Raw genomic sequence first — 19,091 nt, 5'->3', positions numbered from 1 at the left:
TCAGGATTGTGTCTTTGTGGGGACTTTTGCTCAGGAGAGTTCTATAGAATGTCTTTATGACATCATAGTAGAGCTTGATATATTTCTTTCAGTTTGTGTCTTGGCCACATGCAGAGTTTTGTTTTATCAATTCCTTTTGCATAAACCATCTTCCCAGTCACAAAGATATAAAAAAATATATGAATAACTCAGTGACTAATAAAATAAATAAAGCATGGGATAATTAGTCATTTGAATATGCGAGCATCCATTTTGATTGTACAAAATATACTAAAGAATACAAAATACATAAATTATTTTACAGTCAAAAAACATTTACCATTTTTTTTTATCTTTGACTGTATAAAGATTATCATTTTCACAGATGTCATATTCCCATTCCATTTCAAGGTTACACAGCATTAGATCACATCATGAGTGAAATGTCTTTTAAGTTAAATCTGTAAATTTAGAATTCCTCCTATTATAAGTAAAAGTACTTGTAATAAAAAGAGTAAAAAGAGTTTTTAAAGAGTTTTTAAACTTAAAGGGTTTTTTTGTGTGTTTTTTTTTTTTTTTTTTAGGAATTTGACCTTCATAGCCTATTCACTTTAGGCCTTAATCCTGTAATTGTGGATAAATGTGGGCACAGAGTACCCAGGTGTGATCCTAGTTTTTATTTATTATAAATGTTATATCACTGTGTCTGATAAAGTTTTGTCTATCCATTTATCATGTTTTCTTTTTATTTTGGGGGTATTTTTGAATTTATTTACTTCAAAAGGTACCATATTTTCTATGTAAATTATTCTTATTTTTATGTTTTATTTTTTATTTTTTTTTAACTACATTAAAATATCATTCCAATAAGTTCTTAGAGCTAAAACCTAAAGATGAAGTGACTTTGCTGTCACCTGGTATCTTATTTTGGCTTATTTTAGGATGCTCTAAATTACAGTTTTTCCCATTCATTTCTATGGGTGCCCATTTTTGACCCAAATACAAGATTAAGGAGTTGTTGTTTTTTTTTAAAATAAAATATTGCCTAAATTATGCCTTTTGTTTATCTGTTTGTCTGTTGAAAATTTGAAAATAGAAAACAATTTTCATCATGGAAAATTGTATAAATCCAGCAGCCGCACACTCAAAGAATGTGTTGACACTGTGCAAGATCAATTTATTAGCAAGCTTTCGGTCTTGCGACCTTCTTCAGGCATTTTTGTTGAAAATTTGAAAATGCAGAAAGTTTTCGGTAATGGGTAAATTTAGGATTAGGGGAAAGAATTTGTACAGTATAAAAACCATCATTTCTGTTAAAAGTCCCCAAAACATGGAAACCCAACATGTGTGTGTGTGTGTGTGTGTGTGTGTGCGTGTGTGTGTGTGTGTGTGTGTGTGTGTGTGTGTGTGTGCGCGCAATAAAGCCAGAGGTGTCACAAATATTGTATGCTGTAATATTATTCAGGTAACTCACAACAGGACACAAAGAGCAAGAGCGGGGGAGATTGATTTGATGTCCTGCTTTCATTTGTTGGTTTCAGGGTTCAGGCCAGTGGCTGCTGCATGAGGTAATTGAACAAGCTCTCACACCTCAATAAATGATCATCTAATTCAATATTTACACATCTAATTCTTCCCTGGTTTTAGGGTTTGAGTTTTGAAATGTAAATTATATGACAAAAAAAACTGATTACATTAATAAGCATCCATTCAGACTAGTTAAATAGTGTTTAGTGAAGATGTTGTAACACTTGAGTGATAACGCAGTGATATATGTATCATTGATTAAATCCCTACTGTCTCCCTAAATCTATTGTCTCAATACATGCAAAACGTTTTGGTCTTGTAAAAATATGGTATTTTTTAAGATCAGTGAACCTACCAAACTTCATTTATTATCTTTGACGTGGTGTTTCAGCCTTAAACACCTACTCAAACTCTTAATAATAATGTATATTAGCTACTGTTAGTCTTGAAATTTGTATAGGAACCTAGAATTAATGTAAATGTATAAATTAATACAATAAATTAAAATAAAATACAAATTGTGTACCCCATAAGTTGTTAAATATCGAATTTGTACCCCTTTTTATAGTACCTTTGCAGACCCCTGGGGGTCCATATGGAGTCAACCCTGGAATAGAGTTTATCCATGAAATGGAGATCTGGAAAGACTCGTATTCTGAAGAGGTTTTATAAAAAAAATATATATATAAAGTATAAAGTATGGTGTCCAAACAACTGACTGACTGAGTACCACAGAAGAAAGTTTGAAAATACATATAAATGATGAAAAGATTTTTGGTACGCCTCTAAGTTTATCCAGCTCTAAGATTTCTATGTAGTTCAACAAACATCCACCAGAGAACAGCTTGGGTCCATGTTGAGAGAAGGCCCTGTTTTATGTTCCAATGAAAACAATTCAGCAAGCAGTGGGTGCTGATCTCTGGTCAGCATTTTTATTCTACATGTGAATTACTTGACGAGGACAAAGCATAATTCATTAATTCATTTTTCTTACTCACTTGTCAACATAATACATTATTTTTTTTGTCTCTCTATTTTTCCTCTCCCTTTTTTGTCTCTCAGATACATGGTGAGTCAGGCTGTATGAAGTGAGTGTAGGCGGAGGTGAGAGCAGATTGTAAAGGGAAAGACGCTGCAGAAGCTCACTGTATTGTATGCAGCATCGACACATAATATACAGTACAGCAATACAGATTGGTTACGATACCATTTTGGACCATATAAGCCACAAAACTCTCATTTTGATTTCACTTTTCAGACTGTGCACAGTATCACCACAGTCAACCAGCTGCAACAGCACACAAAACTACATTGATTATGACATCACCAATACAAATAACCTCACTTTGCAATCACTTTGCCTGCCAAAACAGCACTAAATATCTAACACCACTGATTAAAATGCAGAGATTTGTAGACTTGAATTACTTGACTGCAGCAAAAAACATTATAAAGTTTTATTTTCAGTTTGAACAGAGCTTAATTACAGTCATGAGATGTCATGAGAACATTACAGTAAAAGCATCTCCAGAACAGATCATCGCAATTTAACAGAGCTGAATGGGAACACTAGAGTCAACAGTTTGTGTGTATGGTAGTTTATGTCTCAAGAATAAACAGCAGCGATTATGCAAGATCCTCATGGGGAAACTGTCCAGATGTGCCTTTATTGAGACATTTAGACTTTTTAATCTCTTTTCTGTCCTTTAAATGTACACTTTAGTTCTGTGACATCTGGAAACTCAAAAATATAGAAGCAGTCACCCTCCTCCAGATTTTACAAATGTTAAACACTGTTTTGATGACAAGAGTTCGGGACAGGGGTCATGAGTGTAATGGAGCACAACATAGTTATGCCTAAATTGTATTAGCCAAGTCAGAGGTGGAACAACATGGGAATGACTAATGTCAACCAAGCCTTTTTTTTTTCAACTTACAAACAAAATACAAACTCTGTTAACTCAAATTCAAGCAAGTATCATTACATAACTTCTGCACTGACCCTAAAACAACACAATGCATAAGAGTTCAGATGCAAAAGCCTCTAAATGCCATTTGAAATTTTCTTCTTTAATGATGATTTTTATCAAACTTGTATATTTTATTTCATTAATTTCACTTAAATAATGCCATTTAAGTGAAATTACTGAACTTAAATATAAAGTTTGATAAAAATCATCATTAAAGAAGAAAATTTCAAATGGCATTTAGAGGCTTTTGCATCTGAACTCTTCATATACATATATATATATATATATATATATATACACTCACCGGCCACTTTATTAGGTACACCTGTCCAACTGCTCGTTAACACTTAATTTCTAAGCAGCCAATCACATGGCGGCAACTCAGTGCATTTAGTGCATTTAACAATCTATGCCACGAATAATTGTGGCAGTTCTGAAGGCAAAAGGGGGTCCAACCCATTACTAGCATGGGGTACCTAATAAAGTGGCTGGTGAGTGTATATATATATATATATATATATATATATATATATATATATATATATATATACATATACAGTATGTGTTATATGTTATATATGTTATATGTATATATATATATATATATATATATATATATATATATATATATATATATATATATATATATGTGTGTGTGTGTGTATGTGTGTGTGTGTGTGTGTGTGTGTGTGTGTGTGTGTGTGTGTGTTGGTTTTTGTGAATTACGAGGACATTTCACATGAATACACACAACACTATGGGGACATTTTGAATTATGGGGACATGACCGGTGTCCTCATAATTCTAACAGTGTAGAAGTGCTTCTATACCTAGAGGGAGCTCAAATCCAAAATTTCTCCACAAGTCCCCATAGTTCACATTTACATGATTTTGTGTAAAACGTGTGTATCGAGACAGTGCCCCTGTAGGTGGGTCTGGGGTACTGCACCTCCTCATGAATATTCACACTTGTGTATGAAATCGCAGTTTGTGATTGGCTGTGACCGCCGGAAGTCCTCATAATTTCGGGTTTTGTCAGACCACTGTGTTAATGTGTTTACCTCACACGAGTTAATGCGGTTTACTAACTATTTAAACATTATTGTTTTATAATTTATCAATTGTCAATGAAATATATAAATGCAGAGTGACCCTGCAATGATAAATAATCCGTAAATATCATATTATGAAAAATGAAAATAGCTTGAAAGCTGTTCGCAATCAGTTTAATGGAGAAACGCGACCCTAACCACACTGTTAACTGCTATATCATAGACTATATCATAGATGGCTATTTACATACATAATGGTATTATTATTCTACAATATCGTTTATTATAATCCATATGGTCTAATAATCATAGTTTAGCGTCGCGTTTATTTCCTGTTTGGACCGGGTGGAAACTGCAGCTGAGAAGACACCTGTGATTTGGACCTGTTTAAAGCAACTATTACTGGAAAGGTAAGCTTTACTGCTGTTTAATAGCTTGTAGGTCAGTTTGTCTTGTTTGTGTATGTCTTGTAAGCTCTTTGCTGCTCGGTTTACTGTAATGAAGCCGCTAGCGCCAGATGCTAACGATGCTAACGACCTTTACAGTGATCGCCATTCTGTTTACAGACTGTCAGGAGAGAATATGAGATGTTTGACAGTTTAACTAGTTTTAGTTTGCAATATAATTGTAATTGTAACATAAAATAGGCTAGCCATGATCAAAATAAGGAGATGTCATGACCCTGTGAAGGGGCGAGGTTTCCCCAGTACAGTATCCTGACATGCTACTGTAAATATTACTGCAGTTCTGCTGGCTTTAGAGATTGGTCATGTGCTCTTATTCCTCCTGCATGTAATACCATATAATCTGTACTAATAGAACTGTCAGTCTTAATGTTTATACTGAAAACAAACCTGCTGAATATGTCAAATGAAATGCAATATTGAGTATTAATGAGGGTCTTTTGACTAGTATTAATGAGGGTCTTTTCTATGACAGCAGACACTCTGAGAGCCCAAGCCACTGGATGAGGTGTAGTTTTCACTTCAGAACAAAGACAGATTCATCAATGATTTTAAAGGTGAGTTAAATGGTTTGATAGAGTTAAGTTTAAGTGAAGTGAAGTGAAGTTTAAGTGAAATTAATGTGTTTAATAAAACTGTGTCATGTACATGATATGTTATTTACAGTGATGGTGTTTCTTCTTCTCTGTTGTTGTGTAGGGAGAGGAGTGTTCAGTTGCTCTGAGTTTCATAAGGGAGATTTCCTGCTTGAATATGGAGGAGACTAAGAAAAGAAGAAGAACGAGAGCGAAGGCAAAGAGTATCTCATCATGACGAGTTTCATTACGATGAAAAACTCCTCTGGTATGTACAAGTGTTTGATGCGTATGTAACCTTTGTACTTATAGCCCAGATTCGATCACGAGTGGACGAGGGACACACATTCCTGGTTACACCTGGTGTTTTAATCCGTCTTTTGCCACTTTAACCACAGATTTCTTCGTGGTGAGGGTAGATCTTTTTCGATCTAATTGATGAAATAAGCTTACGCAATTTACATATGAGCGCGACCAGCATACACATGTGTTTTATTTTCAACTGTTTATGTTCACTTAAAGGGAAACTTCACCTCTGGGAAGATAAATGTGTATTTAAAATTGGTCATTTATATAGTAGAAATATTAAATTATTTTTGAAATTGAAGCATTCTAGACTGAGAAAATGTATTTTTTACTCATGTGGCTGAAAGATGACAACTCCCAGAATGCACTTGCTTTGCTGCCCTTACGAGGCCACTCCCAAACCACGCCTACCAGTTACAGGTGGCAGAATCCAAAAAATGAATACAACTACGCTTGCTTTGATACATCGTGAGTTATTTGATAAATTTACATCGAAATGGTGCTAAATTGCATTGTACTGGGATGTACTAGCCTAATGTATATAACACAACTTAGACTTTCACAGTAAAAATATGATGTCAGGCAGGACCATGTCAACACAGTAGCTTAGTAGCTCTGCTTATGAACTGTTTTCCTCCAATTGAAATCACTATTTCTCTAAGTTAATACATTGTCTAGGCTAATCCATACTAACACTAAAGATTTATAAAAAGAACCACAACCAATGTGAGTTATAACTTTTAATTAAAAAAATAATTATTAACTTTTTTACTCTCAAAGCTCTGCGGATTCAGTGATCTCACGAGACGAAAATGGCATCGCTGAGATTCGCGACAGCAATAGGACTCTATAGCTGTTTCCATAGGTGCACAGCGAAAGCACTCACGTGGCCCAGCTCGAGTCTGGCTGGGCTCAGGTCTCGCTCCGGCCGCCTCTTGTTCCTCCCTCTCCCGCAACTGTTTATCGCTGTATTGCGGCTCGTACAGATAGCCGCGAGCATCAGATTCTCGCTCGCCCCAGCTGGAGTCTGTCTTGCTCCGGCCGACTCTTGTTCCTCCATCTCCCGCAACAGGCTCCTGCGAGCATCAGATTCTCTCAACAGATCTTTGAAATCCCCTTCTGCCATTTCAACTTCAAAACTACCTTACACCATCGTGATTAGCCTACTATACAAACTTTCTATACAGACCAAGAGGCAAGAGCCGTTAGCTTAGCTTCTACAGAAAGACGGCTGACACGATCTTTACATTCGGTCAGTGAGATCCCGCCCCATATGGGCGTGGTGAAAACATGCTGAACACTGTAGTCTTTAGCCTCTGGCCCAAAAATCCTCCGATGATGCAAAATGACGATTTTTGCGTTATCGGAGGATTTTTTCCAGACTAAAAATGAATTTTTCTCTCATATCAGGGTAGGGTTGGGAATCGTGGCAAATTTTCCGGTTCTGATTCCGGTTCCGCCAAACGATTCCGGTTCCGGTTCCCATTAATTAAAAAATATTAGTAAGAGATAAATCCACAATCCTTTTTCTGTTTATTTCTTATAGTACTTGACAAATGAGTTTAACAGACTGGTAATGTAAATAAATTGAACATATTATCAAGCAATTTTTGCACAAAAAAATTAAATTCTGAAGAAAAAAAAATTCTGCATTCTAGAATAATAGGCTATAGGACCTCTCCTTGCTTATTGTATCTCCAACAGTGAAGAATACCCTCCCAGAAGGGGTAGAATATGCTTGAACACACATGCAAGATGTGTAAAGAACAGATTATTTTTTTAAACGGTTTGAATGATTGATTCATAAAGACTTTACTTCTTTCATTACTGGATAAATCGGCGCTCTAACAGAACTGCATGCGTCTTGCGGAAGAACATTGTTGCCGGAGCTACTTTTCTCTGTTTATGTCCATGACGAGTCACCATGCGAGTCGCGCAGGCATTGGGCTACCCCGCAGCAGCTGCGATCCGCCGGCCAGTCTAAACAAGAAGTCAGAGTATTAACGCTTATTACAGGCTTAACGTAGTGATTCAAGATAAGACAAAAACACGATTTTAATAAAAGGCATTCATGATGCACTCGCTCATTGTATACATATTGTAAATTCTGAACACACAAAAAGTTACGGACTGAACCGAAACTTAGGAATTTTACACGGTTCCGGTATTTTTTCAAAAACACAACCGGTTCTGGATAAGAACCGGTTCTCGGTTCCCAACCCTATATGAGGGGGATATGAGAGGGGAGAAGCACGGTAATTCGAAAATACTACTGGCTTTCTACTGATACAAAGCTTAATGCTAAATCCTGAAGTATCCCTTTAAGACCAACTGTGTTTCATTTTGACATAATTTTGTGTGAATTTGTCTGTTCAAGCTTGAACTGTCATTTGTTTAGTGTTGATCAGCCCGAGATGACGGTTCCCTTGGTTGACCATATGAACCCGACCTGCAGGATGAAGACTATCGCTGTGGATGGAAAACCTCAGCTATACTTGTTTGCTCCAAACAATGAAGAGATCACATATAATCATGGTGATCCTGAGTGGCCAAGTGATGCACGGTATGGAAACTTCACATTAACTATTTTTAATTTGTTGGATTATTTTAAAGGTTAATGTTACCCAAGGTAATGTTCATGTGTGTCAGTGTTAGTGTGTGACTTACACCTTATTTATGAGGATATCTGTTTTATGAGGACATCATCATCATAAGGTGTTCTTGATGTTTGACTTGTCTGAAGAATCGGTGTGTGTGTGTGTTTGACAAAAGCCTGCTTTATGAGGACACAGGGGTGCACTGATATGGAATATTAAAATTGATCCTGATAACCCATAACTTGTAGCTCATTGTGGCCAATACTGATATTGAGAACTCATATTTGTGTAAATATTTTTGGTTTATTATGAATCTGGCAGGGCAGATTAGACTGTGCTGGGCCGCCAGACTACAGGGTTTTTTTTTACTTTTTACTTCTGTTAGGGTTATCTTCTTACTAGGTATTAATTATCTATTGTATAGTTTGTATTGTTTTTCTATTTAGTGTGACTATGTATTGTAGAGCACTTTGGCTCAACCATGAGTTGTGTTAAAATGTATTATTCCATATCAGTGAACCCCTGTGTCCCCATAATAACTAGTGTCCTCATAAAGCAGGCTTTTGTCAAACACACACACACACCGATTCTTCAGACAAGTCAAACATCAAGAACATCATCTCATGATGATGATGTCCTCATAAAACAGATGTCCTCATAAATCGGGTGTAAGTCACACACAAACTGGCCAATACTAATATAGAAAACTCATATTTGTGCTTGTAAAATATAATCTTTCTTTATTTTATTTATTTATAAAGCACCTTTTACACAACTTATGGTTGATTTTACAATACACATTAAGTCAAACTGATGTTAGCTAACCCTAACCCTAACCATAACCCTAACCCTAACTGAAGTAAAGTTATGGTCAAACCTGAAGTCTGGCGGCCCAGCACAGTCTAATCTGCCCTGCCAGATTCATAATGAACCAAAAATATTTTTAACTATTTCTCAAAGGAAAGTCGTACTAATAGTAGTAAGTTTAGTAACTATCTCTGGCCAAACTATTTAGAAATGGCAGGGTTATTCTGGATACTCCATTTGGCGTGTGCATTGATGACGCAGTGAATAGAGATGATTCTCTCTGACCAATTAGCAGTCGTTATTGTTTTTATGTCATATTTTAGTATTGCCTCGGCTCGCCTTAGCTCGCTCAGAACCTTGCTGGAGATGATACAAAAAAAGTACCTAAAAGCAGGAACGGGTTCAACCTTTACACAGTGGAAAACCAAACAAAGGCGAGCTGAGCCGAACTGCTACTGTGTAGTGGAAAAGCACCATTAGACTGTGCTGGGCCGCCAGACTTCAGGTTTTACCATAACTCTACTTACTTCAGTTAGGGTTAGGGTTATGGTTAGGGTTAGGATTATGGTTAGGGTTAGCTAACATCAGTTTGACCTAATGTGTATTGTAAAATCAACCATGAGTTGTGTAAAAGGTGCTTTATAAATAAATAAAATAAAGAAAGATTATATTTTACAAGCACAAATATGAGTTTTCTATATTAGTATTGGCCAGTTTGTGTGTGACTTACACCCGATTTATGAGGACATCTGTTTTATGAGGACTTCATCATCATGAGATGATGTTCTTGATGTTTGACTTGTCTGAAGAATCGGTGTGTGTGTGTGTTTGACAAAAGCCTGCTTTATGAGGACACTAGTTATTATAGGGACACAGGGGTGCACTGATATGGAATATTAAAATTGATCCTAATAACCCATAACTTGTAGCTCATTGTGGCCAATACTGATATAGAGAACTCATATTTGTGTAAATATTTTTGGTTTATTATGAATCTGGCAGGGCAGATTAGACTGTGCTGGGCCGCCAGACTACAGGGTTTTTTTTTTTTACTTTTTACTTCTGTTAGGGTTATCTTCTTACTAGGTATTAATTATCTATTGTATAGTTGTATTGTTTTTCTATTTAGTGTGACTTTATGTATTGTAGAGCACTTTGGCTCAACCATGAGTTGTGTTAAAATGTATTATTCCATATCAGTGAACCCCTGTGTCCCCATAATAACTAGTGTCCTCATAAAGCAGGCTTTTGTCAAACACACACACACACCGATTCTTCAGACAAGTCAAACATCAAGAACATCATCTCATGATGATGATGTCCTCATAAAACAGATGTCCTCATAAATCGGGTGTAAGTCACACACAAACTGGCCAATACTAATATAGAAAACTCATATTTGTGCTTGTAAAATATAATCTTTCTTTATTTTATTTATTTATAAAGCACCTTTTACACAACTCATGGTTGATTTTACAATACACATTAGGTCAAACTGATGTTAGCTAACCCTAACCATAATCCTAACCCTAACCATAACCCTAACCCTAACTGAAGTAAGTAGAGTTATGGTAAAACCTGAAGTCTGGCGGCCCAGCACAGTCTAATGGCGCTTTTCCACTACACAGTAGCAGTTCGGCTCAGCTCGCCTTTGTTTGGTTTTCCACTGTGTAAAGGTTGAACCCGTTCCTGCTTTTAGGTACTTTTTTTTGTATCACCTCCAGCAAGGTTCTGAGCGAGCTAAGGCGAGCCGAGGCAATACTAAAATATGACATAAAAACAATAACGACTGCTAATTGGTCAGAGAGAATCATCTCTATTCACTGCGTCATCAATGCACACGCCAAATGGAGTATCCAGAATAACCCTGCCATTTCTAAATAGTTTGGCCAGAGATAGTTACTAAACTTACTACTATTAGTACGACTTTCCTTTGAGAAATAGTTAAAAATATTTTTGGTTCATTATGAATCTGGCAGGGCAGATTAGACTGTGCTGGGCCGCCAGACTTCAGGTTTGACCATAACTTTACTTCAGTTAGGGTTAGGGTTATGGTTAGGGTTAGGATTATGGTTAGGGTTAGCTAACATCAGTTTGACCTAATGTGTATTGTAAAATCAACCATAAGTTGTGTAAAAGGTGCTTTATAAATAAATAAAATAAAGAAAGATTATATTTTACAAGCACAAATATGAGTTTTCTATATTAGTATTGGCCAGTTTGTGTGTGACTTACACCCGATTTATGAGGACATCTGTTTTATGAGGACTTCATCATCATGAGATGATGTTCTTGATGTTTGAAGAATCGGTGTGTGTGTGTGTTTGACAAAAGCCTGCTTTATGAGGACACTAGTTATTATGGGGACACAGGGGTTCACTGATATGGAATAATACATTTTAACACAACTCATGGTTGAGCCAAAGTGCTCTACAATACATAAAGTCACACTAAATAGAAAAACAATACAACTATACAATAGAGGGTATGCGCGTGACGTCACCGTCAGCCGGAGTGTCTGCAGTTCCTCACAGTGAGTGGCAAAAAGACTTGAGCGGCTGTATATGTGTTCAGCGTGAATGACACGAAAAACAAAAACAACACACACAAATAAAGTGGGAAAGAGATTTGCGATTGACTGTACAACTAGATTTGACAAAAAATCGCAGGTATATTTTTACAGACTGCTATAGAAAGAGGAGCAAATGGATCGCTGCAATTCACAGAAACAACTGGACTCCAGTCAGCCAAAGGTGGATTTGCAGTTATCATTTGGTGTCAATATGCTGAATTTAGGTGTAAAACCATACCCATATAATTTGTATTGTTATATATATTAACAACTCATCAATTAAATATTTATCATTGCATTTTCTGCATTATTGGATGTTTTTTAGTAAACACTGACCAAAAAAAACCTATAAAGTTTTAGGGCTGGACGATATGATGATATATATAGGCTATATATAACACTCATATAAGTGATTAACTGGATTTAGACCTACCAATATTGTATTTATATAAAGCGTTCACAGGCAAATTTGCTTTATGTTTAGGTCTATATTGCTTTTATTTCCCCGGTGTCGAAATCAGGCAAACATAAATGTCAGGCAACACGATTCCTGTCTGCATGTCAATATCCATGGATCACTGGATCTTTCGTAAGTTGTAAGGAACACTATATTGAGTCCAACATTTAGTTGAAATTGCTAAAATTGTTCGTTTTAGTCCCATTTTCGCAGTTCCCCCTATTAAATCCAGTCACGTAGCAGGTCTTTTGCCACTCAGTCGGGCTGAGGGGGGTTGTTCCGGCGGGAAAGTCACGTCAATGCATTCCCTCTATAGATAATTAATACCTAGTAAGAAGCTAACCCTAACAGAAGTAAAAAGTAAAAAAAAAATCTGTAGTCTGGGGCCTTAAATATTGATTTCTGATAAATTGTTATTGAATGAAATTATTTGGTATTCTTGCATATTTTTTAATGATATATACATGATTATAAAATAAACTCAAATCAATATTTCACGTTCACATATTTAGTGGTCAGTAGCTGTGGGACCCTGATCAACCTGTCCATGATTATTTTGCATTATTTACTAGGGGTGTAACGGTTCACAAAATGCACGGTTCGATATGATACAGTGGTGACACGGTTCGGTATGTTTTCGATACAGCAAAAAGAATGAAATGCCAGAGAAATTTCCTTGATTTTCAAATTTGTATTCATTTATTAAAACTAACATCATAAAGTATCTTTTTTTTAATTTGAACAATGATGGAGCTATACTTGACTCTTCTTAGCAGCATATAAAGCAAAAACTTGTAAAAAAAAGTTTTTCAGTAGCATATAAAGCTCATTGTAAAGAAAATTAAATGTAATATTGTAGTAGTTGCGAATAGGGATAACAAAGGTTATTTTATTTGGTCCAAACCCGTAACGGTTCGTTAAGCACAAATGAGTTGCGCAGTTTCGTTCCGCTTTCATCACGTTTGCATCAGTTGGGCAGTGTTGTGGTGGTCGCGCCAGTGCAAATACTAACATAATTTTGGTTGGCAGGAAAAATGGTCCATCAAATCATTTGGTTTGAAATACATACCAAACTGAAAGCCTCGTACCAAACAGTTCAATACGAATACGTGTACCGTTAAACCCCTATTATTTACTGGCTATATATTATGCCTTAGACACATTTGAGATTTTTGGGGGTTTAACAATGTTTTATAACTCTTAGAGGAAGTGTTTATGTATGTAAAGTTTCTTCTTATTTTCAGATGAGCCATTTGAAAACTCACATGGCTGAAGTTGGGGTGATCTCGGGAGGCGATACCTTCAGACTGACGGCAGGAGGTCTGTACTCTATCACAGCTTCAATTGGTCATGGACCGCCCAAGTCGACGTTTGACCGACTGACATGCAAGGTAACCAATGACCGTTTTGTTCCATGTCATGTTTAGGGGTGTGCAAATGTAACATCGATGTGCCTACAATAACAGACGGCGTGAATCTAAATTCTTCAAGAACGTGCAGGTTTACTGCAACAGTAGAGCTGCGAACCTCACATAGTTTTGAAAATCCAGCAATTAGTTAATCTTGGTAAGCACTCATTGTCACAGTTGTAAACACGATGGCATTCTTCTTCCATGATGGGGTTCCATCAAGGTCGGTCCGAAATCTTGGAGTAATCTTTGATGACCAGCTGACCTTCTCAGACCATATTACAAAGATAACTCAATCATGCAGGTTTGCATTGCATAACATCAGGAAGATCAGACCTTTCCTAACTGAGCAAGCAACATGGCATCTTGTCCAGGCCCTGGTCATCTCTAGGCTTGACTACTGCAATGTTCTTCTGGCTGGACTTCCATCATGTGCAATTAAACCTCTACAAATGATCATCTCTCTGCACTGGCTGTCACTCGCTGCTCTCATCAAGTTCAAGGCGTTGACTCTTGCGTGCGTATTGACCACAGGATCAGCTCCCTTCACTCGCTCACGAGTCTACATCCCTCCCTACCAGAAGCCTACGATCGATCAATGAGCGACGGCTCGTGGTACCATCACAAAGAGCCACAAAATCACTCTCCAGAACATTTTCATTCATGGTTCCAAGCCGGTGGAATGATCTGCCCATCATCATCCGGAACACAGAATCCCTGACAGCATTCACAACTGAAAACTTATCTCTTCTGTGAGCACTTAACATAAAAAACAAACAAACATATTCTTTAAATCCTTACTTGCCTGGTTTATGCTACTCTGAGCAATGTTTGAACTTTGTATTTTGAACACTTCTTGTGTTGTTATTGCCTCTTCACAATGAGTTGTTTGATTTAGTCCTCAGTTGTAAGTCGCTTTGGATAAAGGCGTCTGCTAAATGACTAAATGTAAATGTAAAATGCTCATACGGCATTTCAAAAATTAAAAGAGATGGCATCTCAAAGATATGCAGAAATGGCCAAAGCAACACTTGCCAGAATGATTGTTCCTTGATTGATCGTAGATGTGCTGGAGAGGTCTTTAAATTGCTACTCAAAGGCTTTAAAGAAAGGCACAGCACTTGCCACGGGCCAGGCTTGAACAGAAACTCTGCAGCCAAAGGGGGAAGAAAGGTTGCTGTTCTTCTCTCGCCTGATATGGTTGATGCCCTGACACTGCTGGTCAGCAAGAGAAGTGAATGTGGAGTGCTGGACACTAATGAATTCTGGTTTGCCAGAGTCACTACTGAGGCCCTGACTCTCTTAGGGCCTATGCAGGTCAATGTGCAGCTCATAATCCAGAGTTTCTTGGATCAACTCTTCTGTGCAAACACATAGCTACTCTCTCCCAGATCCTAAACCTGAAAAACGATGTAGTGGATCAGGTCACCAACTTGTTGGGACATGATATCCACATCTATCGTGACGATTACAGCCCAGAAGCCACTTCTGGGCTGGCTAAAATATCAAAGTTTCTGCTAGCCATGGAAAAGGGCCGCTTTCCTAATATTCAATGTCACATGATGACATTGAGACTGAAGGTCTATCCTAGTGTAGGAGGTTAAGTGGATCTTTTACACTCATAGGGAGGTTTAAGGAAACTGGTGTGTGATTGTGTGTGCATGACTTAAGGTAACTTTACAGTTAAATACCTTTTAAACAGATATCAATGTTTCTCATATTCTTATTTCTCTTTTACTTCAAGATGAGATCAGAATGACTGGATGCCAGTAATCCTGATGAAAGCCATCCTGAGGATGATCATTTCTCCAATGCTTTTGGTATGTCAGCAGTTTGTTTTATTACAGAAATTAGTGACTAATATTGTTATTGTGGTGTCTATCAATAAGCTGATAATTATTTTCATGTTATGGCCAAAAACTGATCAAATTACAGTTGACCATAAGTTTAAAAAGGAGATCTTAATGGACTGATAACTTTAAGTCCTTTTAAATATACTTAACAATAAGGTTCATTAGTAAACTACATTAGTTAACATCAACTAATAATAAACTGCACTTCTACAGCATTTACTAATCTTTGTTAATGTTAATTTTTTTAATTTACTAATGCTTTATTAAAATCTTGTTAACATTAGTTAATGCACTGTGAACTTACATGAACAAACAATGAACAGCTGTTCAGCAGTTCTTTAATATTAATGTTACACTGTGTCCTAACTACATGCGACGCCGCGACATGCGATAAAAGGTATCTTTTCCATGTTAATCAGAGTTTTTGTCCTAACCAGACGTGACGGCGACACGCGAAGTTTCTAATTTAGAAACGGTTCCTATTTCTGTGACGTCGCGGCTGACAGATTACACAGATTACAAGAAATTACACTGGTTATGAGTACACACTATTTATTTTTAGTTAAAAATAGGTCATTATGCCACAAGCGATAATGGATAATTTACCTCAGATTTTGAAAGCATAATAATATAGCATTCAAAATGAATTCTATGCAAACATACAACTGTACTTCATAACAAAATTAGTCAATGAGTATATTTTGTTAATGTTTTGATTTTTAATAATGTTATTTCTTGATTTGATTGTCCTTACCCATTTCCAATGCGATTACGGGCCAGCAGTGCGCTTTGACAGAGAGACTCCGCCCACACGCTGTTCTGAATGGCTGTGATTTTTGATTGACGTGTGGCGTCTCACAGTCGCGTCACGTCTAGTGTGGACAGACACACTTGCTGTCGCTGGAATTTTATCACGTCGCATGTAGTTAGGACATGGTGTTAAATAATATTATTGATCTCCTGCATTGACATCATTATATGAGAACTGAACTGAGCTGGACTATGACATCACGGTTTACTCCAGAGCCGCTAAATATTTGAATTTATATGAACTAAATGAATAACTTTTGTTACAACCGAAATTAACCATCACAGAAATTACTAAAGCTGAACTATGACTCTGTTTTCTTCTAGATCTGCTGTACAGCACTCGATGAAAATCACTGTATTTCTGGAAAGCGGCTTTAATACAATCTGTATATTAAAAAGCGCTATTTAAATAAAGGTGACTTGACAGCAATCTCTTTAATTTGTTTCCAACTATTTTTATTACTATTTATGTTTATGAAATAGTAATAGAAATATCTGAAAACAAATTAAAGACATCTATCTAAATGAATTCCATCTCTTTGCATTTTACAGTTGTTGTTGTTGTTGTTGTTGTTTTTCTTTTCACACAAGACAGATTGTAGTGTACCTTGAGATTTATGTAAAATTGTCAGGCCAACAACTAATGTTGACAACAAGCACTAATAAACTCTGCTCCTTGCACAATGTTGTATGTCCTGGTGTGTGTTAAAAGGTCATATGGTCATGTGAATATATCCCACAAATAGCAGGTCCTTGAATGCACTGTTTAAAATTTATAGGTGCATATTTACATCACCATACAAATATTATACTTTTAAGTGTTCTGGTCTGTTGTCAGTATGAGCCACAGGTATGGGGTGTGTTTGCAGTGCACAGACGTGTGCCGAGTCTAATCATGTTCTTATAAATCAGGGACGTCCTGTTAATACACAATGCCTTCACTTTTGTGTATGTGTATAGCCATGTCCCTCTAATACACTGTAATGACTGTCCTTATAATTTAGTTTTGTTTCATGGGCGGGGCTTGTCTATCTAATTATCAATTGTCCCCGTAAGTATGTAAAATGTCAGGTTTGTATATTATAAATTGTGTTCAGTGTATCCAAATTCTGAAGTGAAATCTATGTTGTATGGCACAAATCAGATTTTTTGATACCCATTACATCTCTGTAGAGCAAGTGGAAAGGGGTGTCCCCCTAATACACCAACAGACTGGTTTGGGCTGGAGTGTCCTTGTAATTAACAAAAACCCGTATGTGTGTGTGTGTGTGTGTGTGTGTGTGTGTGTGTGTGTGTGTGTGTGTGTGTGTGTGTGTGTGTGTTATGTAAGAAGATTCCTCCTCTATGGCAAAATCTTATTTGTGCCATTTATGTATAAATAATTGGGAATCACATACCAGTGGTTAAGGGTTAGGGTTAGTTACACTTATCTATTCCAGAGAGCCCCAGAATAAAAAAGAAATGGCATTAAAAATGAATTTATATGTTTTATATATTTTCTCCATTCACCCCTTGAAGTATCTTCAGGGACCCTCGACATTAACAGTTTTGTAAATTTATATAAATTCAAAATTCTAATTTCATCTAGCAATGGAGGAAATGCTCATATCGGCCAAAAACAAAAGCAGGTGTTTATGTGTGAGATAATCTGAAGAATAATGAATCATTGTTTGTTCAAGTAAGTAATAAGTGTAATTATCTACATTCAAACACAAAGGGGGCAGGATATAGCACAGAGTCCTGGCGTGTACAGGGTTAAACAATTTACTGAAAGAACAATGCATGGTGGGTGAAAAAGAACAGAACCAGTCATGAGAGATGTCAGATCTGGGAGCCTAAAAGCAGTTATGACATAGATTTTTGTGTTTTTGTGATTTAGTGTTTTGTGATATAAGGTGTGTACATGTGTGAGGCTGAAAGTGTAAGAAATATAAATAAAAAACTACAACTTCACTTTGTTTTCTTTTCTATCCTTATCTTTGGGAGTTCTTGTGCTCATACCTGAGAGTTTGGAGCTAAACCATAGTGTCAGAACAATGTGTGTTTGGGGATAAAATCCTAGTGCTTTTTTATGCGATGTATTTAAAAACCTGTGTAGATCATTCAAAAGTTGGATGATGTCAACATTTAATAAAAGCTTTAGAATTATTATTTTTTTTTATTTTATTTGTGCAATATAAAAATAATTGGCTTTTTATGGGGAATATGAAACACAGCCTACATGTTCGTCATTTATAGATGTTTAAGAGAACAGATGCTATAAAGCTGCCAAACATCCCAGCGTCAGCAAGGTTGTATTAATGTGTGTTTGATGTCTAACATCTGGCTCTTATCTTCACGTTTGTATAAACTCTCCTCTGTGTGTTTGAAAGACTCAAGAAGGTTGTGGTGGTCCTGCCAATGCGCGCGAATTCGTGGGTGGACAGGACTAGTCACGTGATCCTTTCACCAAGTTCCCACGCAAAGCACTCCTCACGCATCCACACGCGCTCGCGCTTTCGCTGCTGCTCGCGACCCTGACCGCAACACAGTTCTTGAGAGAAGAAACTGAGACATGAGGGAAAAATAGACTTGGATGCGTCTGGTGTGCTTTTGTTTGGTTTCCCGAGTGAACTGATTTGTAGAGTTATGTTTCCTGCTGCAGCTCTGGGAATAAACCTAAGCTGAGACCGAGAAAAGTGAGTAGCTAACGTTATATACTTTACATCTACTA

The 19,091-nt window shown here is 36.8% G+C and overlaps 2 long non-coding RNA genes across 2 annotated transcripts; both read left to right on the top strand.

Moving 5' to 3' along the window:
* The first annotated feature begins 4,152 nt into the window (after positions 1-4,152).
* Positions 4,153-6,759, top strand: LOC120493050 (uncharacterized). The gene is made up of 3 exons (XR_016146674.1): positions 4,153-4,938; positions 5,468-5,549; positions 5,692-6,759. It is a non-coding gene; the product is annotated as an uncharacterized LOC120493050 (long non-coding RNA).
* Positions 6,760-7,189: 430 nt separating this feature from the next.
* LOC120487043 (uncharacterized) lies at positions 7,190-17,062 on the top strand. Its single transcript, XR_016146673.1, has 4 exons — positions 7,190-8,436; positions 13,551-13,626; positions 13,734-15,535; positions 16,703-17,062. It is a non-coding gene; the product is annotated as an uncharacterized LOC120487043 (long non-coding RNA).
* The last annotated feature ends 2,029 nt before the right edge of the window (positions 17,063-19,091 follow it).

This window comes from Pimephales promelas, chromosome 15 (genome assembly GCF_988280905.1).
Source record: "Pimephales promelas chromosome 15, fPimPro1.hap1.1, whole genome shotgun sequence".
Taxonomy (NCBI): Eukaryota; Metazoa; Chordata; class Actinopteri; order Cypriniformes; family Leuciscidae; genus Pimephales; species Pimephales promelas.
The sequence above is the reverse complement of the archived record's forward strand: the minus strand, read 5'-3'. Positions and strand labels throughout refer to the sequence as shown.